Source organism: Stegastes partitus, unplaced genomic scaffold (genome assembly GCF_000690725.1).
Source record: "Stegastes partitus isolate 25-593 unplaced genomic scaffold, Stegastes_partitus-1.0.2 Scaffold35, whole genome shotgun sequence".
Classification (NCBI taxonomy): domain Eukaryota; kingdom Metazoa; phylum Chordata; class Actinopteri; family Pomacentridae; genus Stegastes; species Stegastes partitus.
In genome coordinates, this window is record NW_007577766.1 from 293,930 (window position 1) to 299,929 (window position 6,000).

General features: G+C 37.7%; 1 protein-coding gene across 2 annotated transcripts in view; it reads right to left on the bottom strand.

The window, feature by feature from the left end:
* Positions 1–4,766, bottom strand: part of arap1 (ArfGAP with RhoGAP domain, ankyrin repeat and PH domain 1) — a 59,016-nt gene extending 54,250 nt beyond the window's left edge. The window contains exon 1 of one of the 2 annotated variants that reach the window (XM_008301353.1): positions 4,547–4,766. The gene's annotated coding sequence lies outside the window, so the exon portion shown is untranslated. The remainder of the gene's footprint in view (positions 1–4,546) is intronic. The other variant, XM_008301345.1, reaches the window with a different exon arrangement.
* Positions 4,767–6,000: the final 1,234 nt, after the last annotated feature.

A 6,000-nucleotide genomic window follows, 5' to 3' on the forward strand; every position in this document is an offset into this window, starting at 1 on the left:
TAAGTTACCACTATTCTGTGTTACCATGGGAACTGCTCCAAAACAAATTAGTGTCCTTCAACCCATTTCTCATGAAAATCAAGTTTTAAAAACATGCCTTTTTATCATCTACCCAAGTATTACTAACAGACTAGGAATGTGAAGAATTGCCTCTCTGTTTACCAAAATTCCATTGTAAACCAAGGACAGAGAAAGACCTTCTTCTCTCTGACATTCGTAGACTAGTTTTATTAAACTGACTTGTGAATTTTATCAACAACAACACACCAATTCCTCAATGTAAAAATGATATAACACTGAAAGACTATTGTATGTGAAACATTTGAGCGACATCTTTTTTCACGTGCTAAACCACAGGCAGAGGTGTGACTATCAGTATAGCAATATTGTATACCTAATGCACTGACTCAGCGGTACGATTCGTGCAAGGTTCCATCATAGAACTGGTTAGAAAGTTGCAGTGCAACCATTTTGAAAATCTAAAAGGAACAAGCCATTTCACGACATGATTCAATGTAACATTCACCATGAATAGAACTTCAATGCTGCCCCCATTGCCACTTCAATAATAGCAAATCAAATCAAGTTTATTGTCATGTTGCTGTACATACACAGTAGTACAGGCAAGATGAGAGAGCGTTTCTTCAGGATTATGCAACCAGCAAGTTTTGTGGAAAGCACGTCTGGGATAAGACATTGAACGTATGGCTAACACATGGAAATCTGTTTTTTTTTTTTTTTTTTAAACTACCTTATATTTACATACATAACTGCCTCAAAAATCCAACCAGGCTCTACTGTCTACACATCCAGTTGACGTGGAGAAAATTTGTATTAATTACAAGTCATGATCGTCACCATCTAATTAATGTATCCCCAAAAATCATTCTTTACAGGCGTCACCACCTACATGCTTATTTTACAGGTAGCACTCGGTGAAGTTGCTCGCTCTCTGCTCCTACCTGATTTCTGAAATGAGCATTTCTATATCTTTTGATACGACCTCAACTTTTTATCAAGATGTTGCTGAAAAACACAAGCATACACACACACAAAGGACATGACTCATATACCCACCACCAGACACACTGCTGCTTTCAGCCCACTTTCAATTAGAACTGAATAGTGACTCAGTCCTGCCGGCACAGCAATGCATCCGAACAATGTCCTCTAGTGAACAACCTTGTGTGTGAACATGGACGCACACACTTATCACTAACTCCTCAGGGTGCCACATTTCACAAGATGTTTCCAATGGCAACTCACCCCAACCTACTGACCACATTTACCCTAAGGCTCTATTAAGGATGTCAAAGCCATGATGCAACAAAAACCTGTTTGACTCTTGCAACTCTGATATTCTGGAGATAATGCTGTTTTCCTCCCATGATGGGCATTAGTTGGTATTACTGAGACTACATCTGTATATACTACAAACTTACAAAAGAACAGGTTTGGATTATCCAGGCTATGTCACATCCTTCCAAATGTTGAAACAGGTAAATGCACACCTCTCTGAAATGTTCAACCAAAACTGCAAATTTCAGGACTGTTGTATTAAACTGCATTAGTTTTAGCTAAGTGTAGCTAATAAGCTGGAAACTGAATCTATGTTTCCCAACAATAATGTACATACACCTAAAATTAACTGAGAAAGGTTGAAAAAAATAAATGTTTTTAATTATCCACATTCACAAACAGTTTGAAGGAAAAGTACCTCCTCCATGTCAACTCATCGCCAAATGCCGTGTTCCTTTCCCTTGTGAAACCGTACAGTCCTGAAGAGTTTATAGCCACGACTTACTACATCATTTTAATGACAGACTCCAGTGATCACTTCTCATATGACAGGGCTCATCATTTAGCTTGTGTAATTTTGCAGTTAGACTGCTCAATTCATCCCCAGAACCAGTGAGATATTCCTCCTCCTCCTTCTCCTTGTCCTCCTCTCACCTCATTGTGGAGTGATTCAGAAGCAAGTAATCATGTGAGTGCATGACACAGACGGAGAGAGAGACATGCAGAGAAAAGGGCACAGTAATGTGGTAGACAAAGGAGAGATAAAGAAAGACAAAGAGATTTACAAATCTTTTCGATGCAATGTTGTGTCAGTGAACAATAAATCATTTTGACTTTACATCCTTGGTAGAAGTACAGACCATCTAAATCAAGATAGTGAAGTTGAATTGGCTTGACTTAGCATAGCATACATCTTACACTGTCAGGCGTAAAGTTCTCAAGCTGAGGGGTAGAGAGAGATAGTTTTATCTGCACCTTGATAAACATCCTGTAACACTACATTATGTCGCTCTTTGTGTGCACTTCAAATCCAAAAGCTTATTTACTCGCTGCAAATTTCCAGTTAACTGCAGGACAAAGCAAGGACAGTAGGACCACGACACTGATTGATAGTTATTTTTGCCAGTCTGCCAAAAACAAAACAATTAGTTATTTTTGTGTTGCCCTTTGGAGCGATAAATTGGTAGCTTTTTAAAAGGGCACATGACCCTGGCAAGTCCTGCTCAGTTCTCCGATATGGTAGCGATAACACCACTGAGCTTCTTCAACTCGACATTACATTTTTGCAGCTGTGGGACTTAAGCAACAGATTAATATTTTTACAGCCACTACAGCCAGAACCATCATTTTTACGGTTCAATAGACCTGTCTCAGTAAAAACACGGAACCGTCAAAAAAAGCTTTGGTTCACCAATTTTAAGGGTCTAATGAACAAGTCAGTCATGTAAAATTTAGTCTATTTTAAGGCTATTAGCCCACATGCAAAACAATCTTCCTCTTAAACTGTATATCACACAGGGTACACTGGTACTTAAAAGGAAATTATTTCAAAGAAACAGGAAAAACCCAGACAGTTTCCACTGATGTGAACAACTTATCTGATAACATGTTCACATAGTTTCACTATTGATCACAGCTTAAAACTTCTTTGTGAGAAGAAAAAAAAAAACAAAAAACGCACAAACTGGTAAGCCCTGCCCTGGTGTACAAAAAACAGGAATAAGCTGATGAAGAAATTTTAAGTTACTAGCTCTGTGGTTTTGGGTGACCTGATGTAACTCTACTACAGTTGTCTAAAATGTACTTGAAGAAAAATGTGATTTGAAACAATGCAATTAGCCAATCCAAACGGCTTAGGTTATACGCTATGCAGCGCATCTGACAAAGGGTTTGAAATGGCTTTAGGAATTCATGCCATTGTTGTTGTGACAGTCACGCATAGGATGGAACTGTATCTCATGTGGTAATGCTCCATCACTTGTTTCGAATCTATTACAAAATTTTGAACTGAGGGTTGACTTTAAAAAATCTATATATTGAAAAATAAATCACATATGAGTCAGATAATTTCCAACAATAATTCAGCGCTAGCCCACATGACCACAAGTCCGAATGCAGGCTGAAAGTTGCAGAAAAAATCCAACCAGACACAATAAATGAAAATGGGGAATATAAGCAGGGTTACAATTCCTAAAAGCATTTTAAATAAATGGCCGCACACATTACAGAATACGCTTACATACAATGCAGATTTCTTTTCTCTTGTCTTAATTTGCACTACATTTTAGCTGAGAGGCAATCCAAAAGTAATATAAAGTGCATAAGCTACATGAGTTTAATGTTTTGATAATTGGTTTAAGTTACTAACTACATTTTTAACAGGTAATTAATAATTATATTGGAACATACTCTTAAAAGTAACTCTCCCAGCCCTGTCCACCTGCTAACTAGGACTGCAAGTACAGATTATTAACAGTTGATTAATCTTTTTTCTTTTTTTGTACAATTCATTGATTAGTTGTTCAGGCAATTTAAAGTCAGAAAAATGTAGATCAGTCTTTTGTTGACAACCCAAAGAGATTTGGTTTACCCTCACAGAGAAGTAAAGTAACCAGAAAATACTCACATTGTAGAAGTAGAACTACTTTGTTTTTTCGTTCAAAGTTACTCAAACCTAATAATCATTTATCAGAATTGAGCTGGTGGTTGACAGCTATCATGAAACTCTGAATGAGAAGCTCTCTTTAAGACGGCAACAGACAAGTCACCTCATCTGTAAATGCAGTAAAACAGCCAGATTTACCAGTGAAAGCATCCACACAGGCAGATTAGAAATAATGAATTCCTCTGGGGATAAACATCCAGTCGTAGGCAGCTTGTTTTTACCCAGAGAACAGAGCAGTCTGTTGCAGCTGAGAAAAAAACAAACAAAAAAAACCCAGCCAAACACATCTTGAACATTTAACCCAACCAAGGTCGAGAAATATTTCCTCTTTTCCATTAATTAGTAAGCTCACAAAAGCAGAACTGGGCTCGACACTTGAGGTTTATTCACACTGTGTAGTTTGTTGGCTGATAGGTTTATGGCTAAGCTAACGTTTTATCCAAACCAACGGTCAGTGCATCAACTTTGTTTCTCAATCACCGCTTTTCACTTAGTGGGATTTTGCTAGTAAATTATATTATCAGTTCGGGCAAAGTTGCTCTTGAAAAAAAACAAAAGTCAAAATTCTTGTCATTCACTCACCCTTCGGCGTCTTCACGAGTGTCCGACTCGCTAAAACTGTAACTGACGTTTGGTCTCCGTGGGGGAAATTAGCGGCCACGACAGCGACGCCGAATAGCGGATAACATTTTCACTCACGGCTGAAAAGCAGCAGCAGCAGCAGCAGCAGCAGCACGCAGAGTCAAGTTAACGAGGAGAAACAGAGCCGCTTCTGGAGCTGCCGGCCCGCATAAAAACTCACAGGGAAGTTTAATATTTGACACGTTTTACGTTGAAGACGAGGAACTTCGCCTCTCTGGGTGTTTTCCTCGTTGACTATGTGTAACTTGACGACGAAAAAAAAAAAAAAGCAAAAACTTCCGTAAAACCGTCATGTGACCGCTGAGAGCCACCGGACAGCCCAGTGTGTTCTCATGCTAATGCCCTTTAACCAGTCATCCCCCCACTCACTTCCCACCAGCAGCCAGCACAGCTCACACGAGGCTGTCTTGGCTAGCAGTATGTATGTATACCTATTAGTTTTTCCTTTGTTTGTTTTTTAGGACAGTTTGTTTAAAGTCTGTCTGCTGCTGTGGAGGACTTTGGTTTTGTTGTGTCTGAAGGTGCTATATAAATAAACTGACTTGACATTTATTTTCAAGTAGATTTTCACATACGAGTATTGACTTAACGTGGTGTTTTAGTGCATAACACTAACAACAACACACTTCAAACTCCTCATATATACATGAAGATATCGTTTGTAAAAAAAAAAAAAAATAGATAACTCCATTTTTGTAGATTTTCACAAAACTTTTTTTTGTTGTTTGCTTGAGATAATATCAGTCAGACTGAAGCTGAGTGGATTTGACTCAGTAGAAATGTACATACAAACATATTAATTACTTAAGTTTGATTGATATTATCTCAGGTGATGGAAAAGTGGATTTTCTGAAGTTTTGTGAAGATGCAGTTATCTGTTTTTGAAAATGAACTATATATATATATATATATATCTCTCCTCTGGGGCTACCTGGTTGATCCTGCCAGTAGCATATGCTTGTCTCAAAGATGAAGTATACAAGTCTAAGTACTATGCTTGTCCTGTGGACGCTTCCTGAGAAACAAAGACCTCTACAATGTCAATGGCTCTGTGTACTGTAAAGAGGATTACCTGTACTTAAGCGTATAAGATTTTATTAATAAATTAATAAAACACTTCCTCTGTTTTCTATCTGCCTATGAGTGACTGATATCTATGTCTATATCTATTTATATAGATAGAGACATATATCTATATATATATGCAGATGCATGTAATATATTTAATATTAATATTATTCTTGTAAGTTACTTTGTACAACAAGTACAAAATCACACCCCTGCAGTTAACCCTAATCAGGACTTTCATGTTGCCATGCGTTGGTCTTTCAGGGTCCCTAAGAGAGAATATGTGCAAAATATTTGTTGGTATTCTTTATAGACTTTTATACTAT